We start from the raw sequence: 19,673 nt of genomic DNA, 5'->3' as shown, positions 1-19,673 counted from the left end.
GGAGGAGGAAATGTAATATGTTCAGTGATCAGCTTCCCACTGAGACAGGATTCACAGCTCCTGCTGCTTTGGACAGAAGGAGAGTCCAGCAAAGCTCCTGTTCCAGGCATTGGTGCAGCCATGTGTGAGCTACATAGGAGGGGAATGAGCAGTGCTGGTAGGTTACATCTATTTTGGTCCCTGACGACCACCATGCTCATTTGTTGCATGCCATTAGGTGATCCAAGGGCTTAGAAGAAATCCAGAATATCTCCAGTGCCCTGTTGCTTGTGTTGGAAGGAAGAGCAGCATGTCGTTCATCACAACTTGGTCTGATTCCTAAGCCTCCTCAGGGTTCCGCCTGGGAATGGCAGTCGTTCATTGCCTGTGAGATCAGAGGCCAGTCTTATTTACTCAGGGGTGTCACTGCTTCAAAAAACAAGTGAGGACATGAGCAGATATGAAAAATTACCCAACAACACAATACTGAGAGAGAAAGGCTTTGTTTCTGTCATGGTGTACATAAATTTGGACTCAAGAAGGGTGCAAGTGAGTTTTTGAAATGGAGTAGGGTTAAGACTTGAAAAATTTGCAAGTACTTTGCCTAGAAAAAACACTCAATTTAAACCCTTTTTCTTTGCATCTGTGATTGTTTTCTAGTATTAATGCAAAATGTCATTCTGCCAGCTCTTGTTTTGGTGCAGTTACTTAGAAAGTTTGTTTACAGAAAGGTATCACACAGAACTTTTACCCTGTAAAACTGATGGACAGATTTACATCCCTTACTGATCCAGAAAAATCTGGTTGATAATGCTCAGCCATAAATATGATTTTCCTGTGCTGGCAGGTCTGTACAGTTGATGGTGACATTGTATGCCTTCAGCAAAGATCAGTTTCAGTGTGTAGTATGTAATATTGCACCTATTCTTCTAATAATAATATAAATTCCCATTTATGCTGCTGTTGCTGAAACCTAATTTTATAATTACTGCTTCTGTTTTTGTGCAGTTCACTTTTACCCATCCATGTTTTGAAATTTCATCCCAGGGGTAGCATAAAAATTAACTGTGTTGTAATTCATTACATCAAAGTTAAATAAAAGCAAATATTGCTAAGAAAAATATTCCCCAGTATTCTTTTAACTTTGAAAGCAAATTTGAATGCTTACATCCACTGTATGCAGATAGGTTTCTTTCTTTTTCTTCAGTGTTTCTAAAATGTGTCCTTTCTCTTCTGCATAGCAGTAAAACATCTATACAGGAAGTGGAATATGGATTTTGCTGTGATTACTGAAACATCTTCCTCTTCTTTTTCTTACCTCCTTGTCCTTCCAAAATTTTTTTCATAATACCATTAACTTTTCCATCAGGTGCAAATTTGAGTCAGTATTGAGTTTTGTTCATTTTTAGACATAGGAAGTTTTTTCCTCGATAAAAAGTGTCAGGTGGAAAATACTCAGGAATTAAATTCCTTTCCCAAATCGCATGATGGAATCTGTTCAGCCTATTCTCATCTCTTCTGAAGTTAATGGGGCACAAGTTACATGATGTCCTTTAAAAGCTCTGATTTAGTCTTAGACATACAAATAAAACTGCTAGAAAGAAAATATGGTTTATTAATATGGTTTATTAATGAAGTGTAGTATGTTTTTCCCTTCACCTAAGAAGTTAAATCTCTGTAGCATTAATTGCAAATAGATTTAAAAATTGAAACACTAGTTTTTTGATGCTGTTCATTATTAGTATTTAGTGATGGAGAGTCCTCTTTTCAGACACTTTAATATACTTTAAAAGTGGTGTTTGGTTCAATATGGAAAGCCATCATCTAACCTAATGAGATTTGCTGTCTGCAAAGTACAAGGAGAAGCAGACCCCAAGAAATTCACCAAGACAGCTTACTGTGTAGGGAGCTGGCCAAGTTAACCAGTATTAAAAGTTGAGGAGACGTGTAATTTTTGTGAACAGCAAAAAATGCAGCAGTCTGCAGCGTCCATGTGTAAGGGACGTAAAGCAGATGAGTGTTTCCTCTTGGGGAAGCAGAGAAGTGACTGCACTGTTCTGCGACTGGAGAAGGGGCCTGAGGAAAATCAGATTCAGCCCCACTGGCATCTTTTATGCATGGTGGAGCACCTTCAAACGATTGTGTGAGAGTCGCGACCCGTAATTCTCACAACACCAGGAGCTGCGATATGAATAACACAATCTCAAGTTTGGTCAGATACGGAAGGTATTTCATTTTCTTATAAGTAGATGGTAGTCTTGTTCATTTAAACTTTACAACTCCTGAAAGACATATAAAGCTTCAACTCAAGCTGCTGCATTTTCCAAACTGCAGTTGATTCTTATTCATGTTGTTAGATGCAAATACACACCTGCTGAAGAGATACGGTAGTTAAGTGCACATATTCCTCCTTGTTAGTTTTGCTCAGATTAGGTCCTCTTGCACAAGAGAAGCTGAGAAACGAGTTCCCCTGTTCTGTCAATCCTACTGCAGTTAAATTAGCAGACCAGCATCCAACATTGCAATATTGTGGTCCATGTTAAGGCAAAAGGATCTGAAGTCACAATAAATTTTACATAGGGACACTTAGACAAGAAAGGCATTAAGATGTTTCCAGAGTCATGTGAGCTTTTTGACTTGCACTGAGGATATGGGATGAAAAGGTTATTGGGAATTCAGACTGAGATTTCTAAGTTTTTATAACATAGTGTTAGAGTTTTGTGATAAGTCATTATGGATAAATAATAGCATAGTTTACTGCTATTGCTACTTTATTGAAACAAAAGTATCAAACAATTTGGCTTTGGTGATTGCAATGTAATTTTGTTATGTGCACGTTTATTTGGAGTTGCTTAATACAGACATTGTCAGCACAGCAGGGTCTCCTGGCTGTTACTCAGCCATCAGTCTAACACTTCAAGATGAATTTGTAAACAGAGTTGTGCTCATTTCTCTGTTACTGACAGGTAACTTCCCATTTGCCTGTTCTTATAACATTTTGTGAATAGTTCTCTTTACGTAGTTATCCCTGAAAGTTACTGAGTCATTCTGTAACTTTTCAGATGTCTAGGCATTTTGTAAATAAGATGAGAAGATTTTATTCACAATGAAGTCAAACATTTATTTTTTGCTTTATTTTTGAAAGGAAAATGTGAAAAGATTTGGATTTTGGTAACTGGATGACGTTCTCTAATACCTTCCATCTCTTCTATAAACAGCTGGAATGGAAAAGTCACAGATATCTAGTGGCTTCATTGACCACGTTTATCTTGGAGGCATTCCAGGAAAGGGGATATTATTTCTTAGTTTGTCATCTTAGAAATACAAATCTCTTCTAGGTAATCTCCTAACAAACTCTTTTCCTATATAATATTAAATTATTGGATAATAAGGCTTCTTACAGAATACTGAGTAAATAGCCTATAAACAGTATTAAAAGGGATGCCTTTTGAAATAGTGGCTTTTTAAAGTCTACTTTCTATTCTTAATTAAACTGCTATACTTATTCATTATGTATGCAGTGTTTTTTCTTGGGAATTGTTTTTAGACTATTTACATGAATAACATAATGTATTCTTAGCTAAATTTCAGTACCATTTTATTGGTAATTTCTTAAGAACATGAAAAAACATTGTGCTGGGTCAGAGAGTTCAACAGCCCAGCTGGCTTACCAAGTCTGTGACTGTGGCAATGAGAAACATTGTTTTAGGAGAGAATGTAGGCTGGGGCAGTTTCTACCATTTCTTCCCCTCCTATCTCCTCCATGTCTACAGTTCCTGTAGGAATATCAGAGGGCACACCTCTGGTCAGCCTCTTCAGTTTCATCTGTGGACCTATTCCTGAATTTGCGTGGGTTATTTTTTTTGAACCTGTTGATCCTTTATCTGCCTCTAGAAGGCTCCAGAAGACCACTACCCACTGTGCAAAATACATTCTTCTATATGTGTTAAGCTGATTTTTTGTGAATTTCAGTGAGTGCTCCCTATTTTCAGTAATGTAGATGGGATGAACAGTACTGCATTCGTCTCATCTATCTCTATGTAAAGTTCAGTCATATCCCTCCTTGGCCTTTTCCTCTCCAACTTGAAAAAATCTAGGTTTTTATTCCCTTTTCCTACGATATCTGCTTTTTCCCTTTAATCATTTGAACTGCCATCCCCTATGATTTCTTTAGGTCTGCACCTTCTTGGAAGGCAGAGACCTGAACTGCACATGGTATGTGGTCACACCAGGGTTTCATATACATGTGAAATAATACTCTGTGTCTTGCTCTCAGTGCCTGACTTTTTACCAGCTTTTTTGGCTGCCACTGCATTTTGAGCCAAGAACTTCAGAGAACTGATGATGATGACTGTGAGATCTCTGCAGTCCTAATGGCCATTTCCATGTTCAATATTGTACAGGCATATTTTAGGGGTTTTTTTCATAGCTGCAGTATTTTCCATTTGTGTACATTGAGGTTAATCTGTCACCCTTTCGACCACTCATTCAATTTTCATTGTCCTTCTGGAGCTGCTCATCATCAGAGTGTCATTTGATCAAGAGAGCTTAGTAGCTTCAAAGTGGACAATTTCCCCATTCATACTTTCCTCCAGGCCACTGATGAGTAAAACTTACTCCAGCAATGATCCTCAGGGGATACCACTGCTGACATTTCATCTTGAAAAGCTACTTCTTGTCCTTTAGTTAGACTTATAGCTGTGGCAGGGCCTTTTCAGCACTCCCTGGCAAGAGCCTTTCATGTGGAACCTTATCAAATGCTTTCTGAAAACCCAAGCGTGCTGTTTCCGCTGTATTTCCTTTATCCCTATGCACATTATTCCCATTAAACTTGGTCAGGTGAGGCAGCACTGCCATTTACAGAAGCCATGTTGGCTGTTTTCTAACAGATTGTCTTTGTCCAGGTGCTTAGTGATCTTAATTACAGACTTAGCAGCCTACAAGATGTCTAAGTCGACTCACCGGCCTGTGGTTCCCACAGTGCATCCTAAAACTGTGTTTTGTAGGTGGGAATGAAGCACTGGTCTATCGGTGCAGCTCTGTAGTCCCCTAAATCTACCCTTTTCATCTAAGCACAATTCCTAAAAACACTACGTCATGAAATCACATTACCGCTGGAAAAAGCAAGTCATTAATAGGTGCCAGGAAACTCCAAAATCCTGTAGTTTCCATTTTTTAAATCCTCAGGCTACCTAAGATTTGTCTATTTTCAACCTGTGTCCTCAGCGTGGAGCTTGTAGAGCAAGTGAAGGCCAAAAGTGAATTTTACAACCTTACTATAAAAGTATGAAGAGAGGATTTGGTAATGGAAGCGTGTAATAGTCACTTAGCAGTAATGGCACTGTTGAGAAGTAGAACGTAATATCCAATTTCTTTATATTTGATTAGTTCTGATAGCCATTGCTTACACACATGAACTGTGTTGTCCAGTATGATAGCAGAATAATGTGCTGCTGTGGGCTGAGATGCTACATCAGCATAAAAAGCATTTAATCTCTTTGGACATATCAGCAAATAGGTAGCAATCCTTCCCATTACTGTCTGAAAAGCTGTCTTCTGTTGCACGGAACATAACTAATCACTTCATTTTCATGTCACCTCCTAGAGGCTTGAATCTTACTTAACACAGCATCATTTGAAAAGTTTGCTTGTCTGAAAGTGTCTGTGCGCTTATTAGCTGCCACCGACGCAAATTGGTAAAGATGTTGCCTTTGACATACAGTATTTTACGTGAGGCATGAAACAAGATTAATCATATTCTTCACCTCAACGCTGCAATACCACACTGGCTACTAACATGTTTGGAATCACACTTCAGAAATCAGAGTAATAATAATAATTAAAATGTTAACAGGTCGAGAAAATCCATTTATGTTTTGTTTTAAATCTGCGAAGCAAACTTATGGAGATAAATGCCTTCTGTTAATCAGATTTCAGAGTTGAATGGCTCTATAAACTTACCAGGCCTCTGCAAAAAAGTGTTATTCCTTTGTGTAGTTAGGAGTGACCTCCAAGTTATAAGACCTGCATGTTTCATTTTTTGTCTAGTAGATTAAAACTATCTGAAATAATCACTGACATTGCGTGTTCTTGGCGTCTACTGAAGCACAAAATAAAATGGGGGTTTGTAAATTCAATTTTGTGGTTTCATTTTGCATTGCAAGAGACTAGAAAGAGGAATGCATGATCTGTTACCTTGTCTCAGTGGAAGGGCTGATTAAGTTCCTTCAATGAGAACAAAAGCATTGATTGGGTCTTGCCCATGGTCTTCAGAACAACAATTAACATGAGTTCCTACAACCGAGTTACTCAGTATCATTCAGATCAGAACACTGGATTTGGGAAAAACACTTGAGCTACACGGAGTAAGGAAACCATGTGATTAGCTGCAGAATGATCAGAATGGTGAGCAGCTAAAATGTGGGAAGCTGAGCTTGTGACCTACAGCTGTCCCCCCACTATGTTAACGCTCACCAGCAATCTTCAGCTCCAGTCCATGCAACGAGAGGCTGAGTAGCTCAAGTCCAAAGCACTGCTGCACTGAAGCTGGAGATTTCTAGCTGTGGGTAAATGTCTGACTAGCAAAACCAGATGTATAGCTAATGTGGCTGCGGTAGTACACCATCTCTTTTGGGCAACGGTGATTTTAATCTTCGTATTAGAGATCTGCAGTTTTAAAATTCAAAAAGTCAGTGTTCCATACACAGCTCTCACACAACTTAGAATTCATTCCAAGTGAAAATCTGCCTCTGTGTGGGAGGGACTGTAGAGGGCTTAGGCTCTGCCTGTATTTAAAAGTGATGTTTTAAGAGGTGACATAAGAAGCAATAGCTGCTAGTGGGGGGGAAAAAACCCTGTCTTGAACTGGAGAGCAGATGAGATGGCAGTAAGAATGTGCTTGACAAAAGAAAAAAAAAAAAAAAAAAAAGAAAGGAGACCAATACATTAAAATAATGTGTATGTAGGAACGTACTTACTGTGTCTGTATAATCTGTAGCTGTACCGGTATGCTGTAATCAGTGTTCTTGGACTACTGAAGCCAAGCCATGAGACAATTAATCAGATGAGTGGGATACATAACCATCCTTCGCAATACCTCCACACAATATGTTTGCTCTTTGCAAGTACGACTGAAGTAAACTGAATGTACAAAGGCAGAGTACTTCCAGTAACTTAAGATTCTAGCTCTTCAATCTGTCATAGGGTGCATTTATGCATCTGATCTGCATATATATGCAAAGACAGCATCTTCCAGAAAAAGAAAAGTCTTCTTGGGAATCTACCTTCTCCTGGAAATGAAGATGTAATTTCTAAAACCAGAAATTCTGCTTTTAAAAATATACTGATTATCCATGCAACTAATGTCAAAACTTTGATTTGGTACAGGAAAACATACAGAATTTTTGTATGTCAGCATCATTGTAACAGACTGTGACTGACTGGGAGAAATATATTCATCCTTAACTTTATCAAAAAAATCTGGACTGCAGACACATTTGTAGAAAGTGTTCTGCTTATGAATAGCTCCCAAGAAGAAAAAGGTGCTAACCAACAAAATATTTATTGTTATTGTTATTGCTATTATTAATTCTTAATTGTTAATTCTTAATTATTATTTCTTGTAGCACTGCATAATAATGAATCAAGTAAAGTACTTCAGGGAAAAGTACTTTTTTTTACAATTTACCCATTGTAAATGAATAACACTCCAAAGTTAATAGATGAATATCAGATTATTCCTACTCAGAAAAGGCTCCTCTGTGCTGGTTTGACAACAGGATTTACCAGTCTGTGAGCATTGATCTGCAAAGAACCTGGAGTTATAACTATCTGGAATGAGAACATCACAACAAGGTTGAGGTTGGCAGGGTCCTCTGGAGGTCCTCTAGTCCAGCCCCCCTGCTCAAGCAGGGCCACCTAGAGCCAGGTACCCAGGACTATGTCCACTCAGGTTTGTAGTATCCCCACAGACAGGGCTCCACAACCTCCCTGGACAACCTGTTCCAGTCTTTGTCCATTCTCACAGGGAAAAAAGGAAAAAAAATATTAAAAAATCACATGTTCAGGTGGAATTTCCTGTGGTTTAATTTGTTCCTGTTGCCTCTTGTCCTGCCAGTGGGCACCACTGAGGAGAGTCTGGCTCCTTTGTATTCATTCCTTCCCATCAGACATTTATACACATTGATAAGATCCCCCTGAGCCTTCTTGTCTGCCGGCTGAGCAGTCCCAGCTCTCCCAGCATCTCCTTGTAGATATGCTCCAGTCCGTTAGCCATCACGGCCCTGCACCGAGCTAATTCCAGTAAGTCCACTTCTTTTTAATAGTGGAGAGCTCAGCACTGGACATAACACCCCAGATGTGTCTCCTCAGTGCTGAGTAGAGAGGAAGGACCACCTGCCTTGACCTGTTGGCAGTTCTCTGTCTGATGCAGCCCAAGAGGCCTTCTTTGCCATGCTGTCTCATGGTCAGCTTGTCCAACAGGACCCCCAGGTCCTTTTCTGCCAAGCTACTTTCCACCTTCCCAGCCTGCCAAGGTGTACTTGTGCATGGGGCTGTTCCTCCCCAGGAGCAGAGGTAGGACTTTGCACTTCCCCTTGTTGAACTTCACAAGGCTCCTGTTTAGTCCATTTCTTCAGCCTGCTGAGGTCCCTCTGGATGGCAGCAATACCCATTTGATGTATCAACCTCTCCTCCCAGTTTTGTGTCATCTGCCAACTTGCTGAAGGTGTACTCTGTCCCAGTGTCTGGGTCACTAATGAAGGTGCTGAAACTCTTGGCCCCCGTATTGACCCATGGGATTCACCACCACTGGCATTAGATGTAATATAAACAGAATGAGGAGTCACTTGGTATTTCTAGGGCAAACAGCTTTCTGAGGTTTTCAGTGGGTGTTTTGACTTGAATCACTTGCTAATTCCAATTCCAAAGCCACATCAGCCTTTTTATGATCATGTTTTTCAACAGAATAATCAAAGTCTGGAAAGTTATTTGCTGTTATGCTCATCTCTTCCTTGGCATCTGTTTTTAAAAGACCTTTTTCCGTAAAGCCCAAGTATGATAACTGTCTAGTAAATCTAGTTTTGCAGAAAAATATATCATCATGTATTGTTAAAGTAACCGCTTTTCAGTGTTTTTAAAACTCACCAGCTTAGTTTCACTTAATTTTAGCCTCTTAAACCTAGGCACTTAAGTTGAAGACAAGTGCTCTAGGTCTGTCCCTTGGTCAGTAGACACAGAAAAGATGACCACATTTGTCTTAAACACTTCCCTAATAGACGTTGGAATAATGGAAAACATGGTTTTGAGTTGCCAGTTTCTTTCCAGAGATGACAGGAAGAGCCTAAACAGCTATTCAGGGCAGATACGTAACTTCTAGGTGCCTGAAGCTGGGTCATATGGATTGCATCCCTTACATTTGCTTTGTTTGGTTAGCTATTTCTTAATTCAAACACTTTGGAATAATGTCCTATTTATGGTGAATGAGATGTTGATAAGGAAAAATAAGGGTCTATGAAGAAAATTAAAAAAGGTCATGTAAAGATTTATGTTTAAAATACACCATGGAGTCACAAATGCATCTCACTTTAGTATACTGCTGTAGTAATGAAAGGCTTCTCTTACTGCACATATAGCACGATAAGTTTCTGAATTTTTTCCACCCTAATAAAAGTCCATGACCTTGAAATTAATTCTGTATTTTTAAATAAACAGGACTTTAAGCCCTGATCCTTAAAGGTGCTCTACATGAATATAAGGTTATACCTACATCAAATGGCTTCCAGGAACAAAGTCTAAATGCCGATATCTGAATTTGCAGTTATTAAAAAGTTGGATGTGTTATAGAAGAAGATGGGAACAGCTTAGAGACCGTAACAACTGCTGTTCCTGTGTAGTCAGAGTTAAATAACAGTCGTTTGCTTGCAGTTTGTGTCCAGTACTGTGGGTATAGCTCATATTTAGCGTATCAGTTTAGCAGTATATTGCAGGATATTCTCATCTTTTTACTTCTTTCTGAAGAGCATGTATTCCATTGTAATGTAGAATTCATATTAGTGCCGCTAGTAGTAGTAATTTTTAAACAATTTCAATGAATACATCTTGTAACAAGTAATATTGTCATTCCTAGGAACAGTTGCTTTCTTATGGGGAGGGGAAAAAAAGTAACAAACCACAACCCACCAAACCACAAAGACAGAAAGAATGTCTCTAGGCAGCAAAATGAGATTTGCCACTTGAAAAGCACTACTCTTCTCCTGGCGAGTGAGCATTCTCATTGTCAGGCTGGCTTGCAGGAATGCTAATTACACTGATGTAATCCCACTGATTTCCATTGTACACCTGCTAGAAAAATGCAGATTGTCTTTTCAGTGCAATGAAATCTTGTCTATCCAGTTTCACTTCCAAAAGAGGATTTGGGTGTGGTTTTTTTTTTTTTTTTTTTTTTTTTTTTTTTTTTTTTTTTTTGGGGGGGGGGTGGGGTGCGGGAACAAGCAGATTTTGAGAAAAAGCAGTCATTAAGCCTGTGGATACCTATGTCACGAGTTGCCTTCAAGTAAGCAGTAGTCGGTTAGCACTTTAACAAAAATGTAGTATCAGATCTGGTTCCTGCAACTAATTCAAAGAATGAGGCAGAGCTTCAAAAGTCGCTGGTCAGAATCCCAGGTATTTCACCTCTCTGGTAGGATTAAGAAAATCAAAGGAAGGAAATTAGTGAGCTTCCCTGTTCAATTAGCACCTCTGAAAATTAGCATTCCCACCAGCCGGCACAGTGGGTGTGCATTTGCACCAGCAGGGCACTGCAGCTGAGAGGCTTCCCACTGATGAACCCCATTTTGCAGCACTGGTATGAATATTCTTGAGCTTGCACTTTTTTTGTATCCTGGGAGTGCTGACAGCTCCTGGAAATTGTAATATTACAGTTTAAGACATATTTGACCACTCTATGTTAAAATTACTAGGTTTTCTAGTACAAATGTTGCCCTGTGCCAGAAAAAAACCCAAGTCCTTTGGAAAAAAATTAGGGAGAAGAGAGGATACAGTACAATATATTGCATTTGTCACATAGGTAAGGTTTCTGTCTATGTACATGCCCATGAAAAGAACCCAAAACAAAAAACAAAACAAACAAAAAAACCAAAACCCAACAAAACCAAACAAAAAAACAACCACAAAGCGTGTGTGTCACTAAAGAAAAACACATGAACGTAAATAATAAAACAAGGAACTCTGAAAGAATTAGTCTGTAACTGTCCTGAAATCAGGCTGAACTTTGTCAGAACACTATATCTCATTAGCAAATTTCCTAACATAGCTGCAAAGCAGCTGAGTTTTCTTGTATTCTTCAAAGAAATATTTCTGTCAATACCCAAGGAGGGGAGAAGTGCACAGATTGCACAGGGTTCATCAGCAGCGAATAAAAAAATACTATTTTTAAATCCAGTTGGATTCTTGTCTAAGTTACGCTTAAATTGTTAATTGGCTGTACTCTCTGCCACAACCATTTGCAGTCGCTCAAAGTAAAGGAGGTAATTAATAGATCCACAACTGTACAAATCTCCTCCACTCGTAGCTGCTGGAGTCCAACATCCACCAATACCCTTGGGCTCATAAATAGAACTTGGAATCACATAGCTTCTTCATGTCATTGCAACCTAAATAATCATAATCAGCAGCAGCACAGCCCACACGACCCACCACCACCATCATCATCATCATCATCATATCCAATTTCTGTTATGCAGCATTTAGGGTTTCTGTGTCTGCCACACTTCCTTAAGTGTGTAAGTATGACCATATATAGCAATTATTTTATAGCATAACTCCATAATTTGTTTTATTCAGATTAATTTTAGTAGCTTTTAAGTGGCTGTGAGTTATGTAAAACTGGTTAATGTCAATACTCAAATGTGGCAGAAATGTTATTTTTCACATTGCCAACTTGAAAGGTAAAAATAATTTTTCACATAAAGATTAATATATTTCTATATGAGAGCTCAGCAGAGAAGTTTGAGAAATGAAACTCCTGACTGCCATATAATTTAACTTAAAAAAACCCCAAACATAACTGCTGCTTGAAAACAAAATAAAATAGAGGTGATGTGTGTCAGTGAATTGTTATGCTGTAACTTGAATAGTGGTATAAACTCCGAGGAAGCATTTTGGTTTTGGTGGACTATGGTGCTCGCCCTTTCTGAAATCACCATGGAGTTATAGTAGTTTTCTGCTTGTGGCTGTAAATTGACCATGTGGTGCTTCACAGTCAAAGTTCAGCTGACCATTTTCCTGGGTTCTGAACTGTCCCCTGGATGCTGGGTTGTGCCTCCAGCCAGCCCCACAGCCCACACAGCAAGGACAGCTGTGCTGCTTCACACCTTGTGCTATGCCGTGTGCTTGGTGTAAGTTGTGTTTGGCAACCCCAGGTAGGAGAGAGGACAGGAGACACATACACTAAACGCTGTTATAAGAAGAGGAAATTGTTGCCCATGTTCATAGAATCAGAAGAAGAAATAATGAACAGAATAAGAAACATTCAAGTTGGACTTCAATCAAACACAAAATGGGATTGTTGGATATTCACTACTGGCACTTTTGAAAAAAGGCATTGAGCAAACACCCGTCGGGGATGGTGTGGCTGTAAGGTAGTTGACCCGTCTTGGAGTAGAGACTTTTCCAGATCATATGAAGCTTGGTTTTCTGTGATAGAGATCCACAGTGTGTCTGCATTCTGGAAGCCCTCTGCCCAGGCCAGTTCTACTAAAAATATTTTGAACATGCCTAGGCATGCAGTCAATAACTTAATGTGGTGGAGTTCAGCACTGACATAGCAGCAATAATCACTTTGTGGAGCAAATACTGAAAAAGTTATTTTTGCGATGTCATGGTTTAACCCCAGCTGGCACCTAAGTAATGTGCAGCCACCCCCTCACCCCCTCACCCCCCACACCCAGTGTGATGCCGGGGAGAATTGGGAAAAAAAGGTAAGACCCGTGGGTTGAGATAAGAACAGCTTAATAATTGAAATATGATAATGTTGATGATGATAATAATAATAATAATAGTAGTAGTAGTAATAATAATAATATATGATGAAGAAGATGAAGAAGAAGAAGAAAGAGGAAAGAAGTAGAAAAGGGAGGCAACAAAAAGAGACAAAAATACAACCCAGGAAACCCAAGTGATGCACACTACAGTTGCTCACCACCCGCTGACCGATGCCCAGCCAGTTCCCCAGCAGCAATCGGCAGTCCCCGGGCAACTCCCCCCAGTTTATATACTGAGCATGATGTTCTATGCTATGGAAATAATCCCTTTGGCCAGTTGGGGTCACCTGTCCTGGCTGTGTCCCCTCCCAGCTTCTTGTGCACCTCCATGTTGGCAGAGCATGGCAAACTGAAAAGTCCCTGACTTAGGGCAAGCACTACTTAGCAACAACTGAAACATCCATGTGTTATCAACAGTATTCTTGTACTAAATCCAAAACCCAGCACTGCACCGGTATTAGGAAGAAAAATTAACTCTATCCCAGCTGAAGCCAGGACACCTGATTACAGCTTTGCAGACATGAGGTTTTAGGTGTACCCTTGTTTTTGAGCATAACTGCTTGGTCTGACGGCAGCCCAGTAGTCCTGCCATGGGCAGTGACCTGAAGCAAATGCTGAACGGTTAAGTGTAAGAAGAGGGATGAGCTCCAAGTGGTGGTTCTCCCATCGTATTTTCACAGCTGCTAGCAGTCTTCACTTTAGGGAGTTCCTAAATCAGATGTTGTATCTTCCTTTAATTTTGTTCCTGTTGGACACGTCCCCTCTTCAACTGTGTGGTATGTTGCCATTCCCCAGATGTTAATCCCTGTGCTTTTTGTGGGGAATTTGCAATCCTATCCATTCTACTCAAAGAGCAGAATGGAGAAACTGCCAAACTAGGACTAAACAAATTAGTCCTGAATAACAACCTTCCATTTCAGACACAGCACTATATTAAAAAGACATAATCTGTTTTCAGTGACTGAGCCATTGTCTCCATATGCTCCTGCACTATGCTGGAAGTGTAAGTTTTTGCAGACTTGCTTAGTGTAGAAAATCCCTCTGGATGTCCATCAGAGGGATGTGAATCCCAATGTGGATCCCATACTGGGGACTGCAGGCCAGCGTGGGAAAATGCTTGTAGTCAGAGAGGCAAAGTCCCTGTGTGAAGGAACAAGAACAGGAAATAAGAGGCTGAAGCCTAGATTGTATGGTCGGGAGCTTATGCCTGTATCAGCATTGATTACTGCAATACCAGTGGTCATCTGTAATCCCATTGTGCAATGGTGAAGATGGCAAGTGGGGACTATCGTGTCACAAAACCCATGAGGGGTCCAGTGACACCTCTAGTAGGAGGGGACCTGTGTCTCCCAGCCACATCTCTGTAAAAGCACTTTACATAGTATTTATAAAGAAAGGATTTTAGCATTATTGTGTCATGGTTGTCAAAAAAACAAGCCCTACAAGAGCATCACTTCATACACTGCATATGGGTGGATGCTTTAATAGCAGGTTGCTAAATGATTATCCATATCCATTTAACAAGGATCTATAAAAACAAATTCACCATTATCTGAAGAGAGTTGTCCTTGACAGAACAAACTGGGCCAGGATGTGTGGGTGGTAGGAGAAACAAAAGGAAGAAATAGGAGGCTGAAGCCTAGACTGCTTGGTGGGGAGCAGTGTTAATTACTGCAGTATCAGAGGTCATCTGTAATCCCATTGTCAGGGTTTGTGTTCAGCACAATTACCATGATATGCCAAGCACAGCCAGAGCCATCTCGTTCCAGAAAATGAGGTACTTAGAGAAAGACAGGATTGCAGATGTCTAAAGCAGATTTGTTTTCTGCTTGCCTTCAATTTTGCATCTGTTTGTTTTGATGACGTTAGTAAGAGACAAACCAGCAAACGAAAGCTATATATTCACACTGCAAAGTCAGTCATGTTTCATCATCAATAACAAGAAATCTTTTTTCTGCTGTTTGCAAAGGCATCATCTTCATATTTTCAAGCAATTTTTAAACCATGTGGAGGTTTTGCTTAATTTGTGGACTGACATAAATGTAGAAGCCCAAATTAAATGTACTAAAGTAACATGTTTACCCAGTCCTTTCTGCTTATTATCGCCTACTGTAGTAATTCTTTATTTTAAAATGGTTTGTCTTTCCCCTATTAACAGGGGAGATCAGTGACATATATCCCTATTGTAAACTACCCCTGAAGAGATATCAATGTAAAACACAGTAAGCTGAAAGTCATCTTCTTCTATCTCCTTTTGCACAAATATTTTTGTTCAGCTGGAGGGATTTATTGTTGTATGAGATAAGGCTGGAAATGCAGAACTCATCTTTTGTCTGGGGAGCTATTTTATCTCCATACCCCCGGTCACGAGTGAAATTTGAGTTAATGATCATTTGCTTTGTGGTGCAAAACAGTACATTAGGAACGAAGGCTTCAAGGCAGTTTTATAACCATGCGATCTTCACATGAGCTAGTGAGGATTCTTAGGAGAACTGGAAAGAGTAAGTGAATCCTTCACGTTTGCTGTGTTGTTGACTGGATCCACTCACAGTCATGTAGCCATCTTTGCATTCCATCAACCTCATGGACAATGGGACATCATGGGCATAGATTTCTGTTTGATGAGAACAAGAGAAGCATCATTACAGTTTTATTTGGTGCATACCAATTGTCAGTGTAGGATTAAAAACAATATTGCTTGAGTTAGTATTTTGCTATTTAATGACACTAAAATAACAGCTCCAGATGATAAAATCTTCCTTCTGAATCTGTTATCATGAACCTGTCAAGCAGCTTTTTAATTGCTATTTTATTTTTTTTATTATTTTCTTGAGTCAAACTGATCGTCATCCCCCAATGTGTCAGCATTAACTAATAAAAATGGCTTTTTATTTAATGGCTGGCGTTGACCACACTACGTTGTACAGAATCATTGTAGTGATACTATTACTCCCTTGGAGGCTGCAGTTTCCCAAGCTGTCATGATTTTTGTTAAATGAACTGTGGATTTAATAGAAGGGGATGTATAACAACAAAATATAATACAGCTTGTACTTGTTCTGCAAAATTTGTATCTCAGTTCTATTTAAAAGACAATCTCCAAAAGCTGCATTTGCTTATTTCCTTCATTGTTAGCAGGCAATGGCTTATCACAGCTCTTAAGCACTAAAAGAAAGGACTGATATCTTAACATGAAGGAAAGTATTGTTTGTGTCATGAATATCTTGTGCAGAAGCTAGTCTGTAACCAGTCCTTTGCTCATAGTACCTGCTTGATGGAACTAGAGGTGGGGTATTCAGCCGAGAGTTTTCAGACAAAGTATATCTCTTGGGATTTTAGAGAGTAATAGCCCCATTAGAGCTTTTGTAAGGTGAAAGCACGACTCACAAATCTATTGGAGCATTTGGAAGAAATTAATGAGCATACGGCTAAGGGAAGTCCATTTGCGCTGCAGTATTTGACTGTCCAAATACATGTTCAACTATTTCCTTTCAACTGATAAAAGAAAGTAAATTGAAAGCTTTTCTTGTAGACTAATGTCTGATTAAAAATAAGGATCTGAAGGGTAGGTAAATGGGCAGTTTTAACTGGAAGGAGCTTATTCACTGAATCCTAAGAAAACCTTTGCGGGGGTCCTGGCTGTTAAATAAATAAGAAAGACAGCAAAACTTTCTGATATTTTCAGAAATGTACTTGGCATTATCAAAATGGACTGAGGAGTTTTAAAAATACCTTTAAATACAGATTGACCTGGCTATGAAACAGAAGGTTAAATTCAAAGTGGTCAAGTTCAAGGGAATGCTACTCAAACAAAACCCATCATGATGCATACGGGGGTATCTTATGTCGTAGGATGAGGTAGCCTGGCGTGGGCTTCCTCAAGACCCATCTGCTCAGCCTGTGTCTAAGAAATTGCTCAGTTCATCAGCGCTGCTGTAGTCAGGGTAATACTGCATTGCAAGCTCTGTGGTTTGGACTAGCAAGCAAGTCCTGGGCAGGATGAAGCTTTAGCTTGATCCAGGCTTCCCACTTCGTGGAAATGATCTGATGTCCTTCAAGGCAGTGAAAAAAAGATGGTCCCCCAAAACAGATCTTAGCAGCGTGTACATATATATATATATATTACATTGTAAGGCTAATATTATTTAGCAATTATTATCCAGTCTCATGTTTCCTACACATCTTGTTGTTATGCTTAAACTGAACACTGAAAGGGAATTTTCTAGGGTTTTTTGGTAATATTTCTGCTGTGTGGTTGTTTTAATTTTTAGGAGTGGTAAATGTTGTGTTTAACTCACATTGTAAAACTGACTGACGTGACGAACCAAGACTGGAACTGCAATTAAAATAGGAGGCGGTACAATGAAGTAGCTATTCTCTGAAGGTGGAGGCTTGCTTTGGATTTCAGGAATAATCTTCCTAAAGCTGAGAAAGGTGAACACTTCTGACCGTATGTGGTCATAGCTGACAAACCAGAGTTAAGTGCTCTACATGGTAATTTAACTGCCTTCAGTTTAGAAAGGAAAAATTCACCTTTCTCTTGTAAGGAATTCACACGTATTTGAAATACCATTTAATGCATCTCAAGCGTGAGAACTAACATACCGTCAAATCAAAGCTTTCCACAAAATTCTGCAGCTTGAACAGAGGCTGATAAGCAATAAAAATGGACAACCACATCTCTTCCAAGTCTGCCAAAGCTGGGATGTCTGTAGCAGATCAAAGGTCTTGGCATCAAATACGTGTTTTTCTTTTGAAAATTACCTGCTAGAGCCAAATACCCTTCTTCTGGACGCCACTCAAAACTGGCCCTGATACATGCTGTGGCTCCGTCCTCAAGCACACACATTTTTCCCGTTAGGTCACTGAATAATGCCAGCAGAGCTGGCAGCATCCTCATCCCTGTGCTCCTCACCGTGAGGATACAGAACACAGCTGCATGCTCCATGTCTATATTAAAAGACCTACCATACCTCCATGCCCCTTTTTTAAGCTCCTTTGGAAACCTCTCTTCAGTTTTTTAACATCTCTATTTTTATCAACCTAAGGTACCAGATTTAAGGGGTGGTTAATTCCACAGTAAACTGGAATCAGTCCTCTATGTACGCGCGTGTGTTTGTGAGTTACATGCACAGACACACGTGTGCGCTTTCTTTTCCATTATGAAAAGGCAAAGATATTTTAACAAGTAAATATAAGAAACTTTCTTAAATATGCCATTTTATTAGGAATGTAGAGTAGTTTACCTCCAGCTTCCAAGCAGATATGGCAGTTTGTACACCAAAGGAATTTATTCTGATTAGATGAAAAGATTTCAGAAAGCTATGATTTAAATAGTTCTTTCAATTTTTTAAGTAACGCTTGAAAACACAATGAAAAGTGACACTTTTCCAACATATGTGGTTTTTTTAAATACATCCTATATTACGCCTGCCTGTGCTGGTGACAAAGAATTTGTTTCCTTCTGGCACGACTACGCACCTGGTACAGCAGCAGGAAAGAGCTGCATTTTGTTATATTTTGTGCAGCATGAACAGAGCTTTTAGTCAAGTGCCGAATGCCCCCTCTATTGTCGGGTGATACATGACACAGAAAAGGAGCACTAGGGTTTCAGAAGCTAACTGAGCTTTGTGGACTGTTAAAAATGTGGATGAAACCATCTTATGGTGCAAGTCAGTCATTAATTTCAATGGGACCAGGATTTCATTTAAGCACATCCTGGAAGTAAGCCAGATTTTGCACCTAAGAAGGAACGCATTTGGAGCCCCACCTGTGGGGGTTTGGTTTATCTTTTCAGAAAGCAATCACATGCTTGTCCCTGGCTCTTGCTCCATAATCAACTTAAAACTGCAATTTAGTTTATATTTGTCTCCATTATCAGTGATATGCAATAACCTGGGAACTGCATAGCTAGTGACTCCCAGCACTGCCTCCCTGCCTCAGCTTCTGCCAAGAGAAGCAAATTGCACTGGTCACTTTTTCTTCTCTCTACCTTTCAATTAATGAGGAATTAAATTATGTGTGACTTTCTGCCTGTGTGGTGTAAGGATTTCATAGCAGTACCATGTCAGAGTTCATTCTTGGGTACTGCTTGAGGTGCAATACTGCCAGGCTTCTGAGAAAACCTAAAGTGTAAATAAACATCTGTCCTGTTGTGTTCAAAACTGCTAAAGTGCAATTGACCCACAAAGCAGAAGATCTTTTGGGCAACTGGGCAAGATTGGCTGCTACAGTAGTTCCTGCAATTAGCTTCTCTTTATACTTTCCATCAGAACTGAGTTAAGGAAAAAAAAAATCTCGTTTACTTGAAACTGGTTGGGGATATTTAATAGTAGGTAGACTGGCAGTCATTTGTAAATTTGTTTGGACTGCTCACAATAACTGAATGATCTTGTTCATGTATTCAAATGGAGTGGCTTCAGAAAACAATGTATACGGGAATATCTTGACTTTAAAAAAGATTGCGTCTGCAGGTATTTCAGGTGCATACATTACTAGTGAATACCACACATAAAGTTATGAACACTTGAACATTACAGTTAAATACATACTTTATAGCTTGCTGATTAAATGTACAAGACCTTTAACTATTTTTAATATAACTGAACAATATCATGTATCTAATTTCATATTTCTAAAGATAACTGCAATAAC

General features: G+C 39.4%; 1 protein-coding gene across 1 annotated transcript in view; it reads left to right on the top strand.

The window, feature by feature from the left end:
• EDIL3 (EGF like repeats and discoidin domains 3) overlaps positions 1-19,673 on the top strand; it is a 267,679-nt gene that overhangs the window by 159,348 nt on the left and 88,658 nt on the right. The window lies entirely within an intron of this gene.

The sequence above is a fragment of the Falco rusticolus genome, chromosome Z (assembly GCF_015220075.1).
Source record: "Falco rusticolus isolate bFalRus1 chromosome Z, bFalRus1.pri, whole genome shotgun sequence".
NCBI lineage: Eukaryota > Metazoa > Chordata > Aves > Falconiformes > Falconidae > Falco > Falco rusticolus.
The sequence above is the reverse complement of the archived record's forward strand: the minus strand, read 5'-3'. Positions and strand labels throughout refer to the sequence as shown.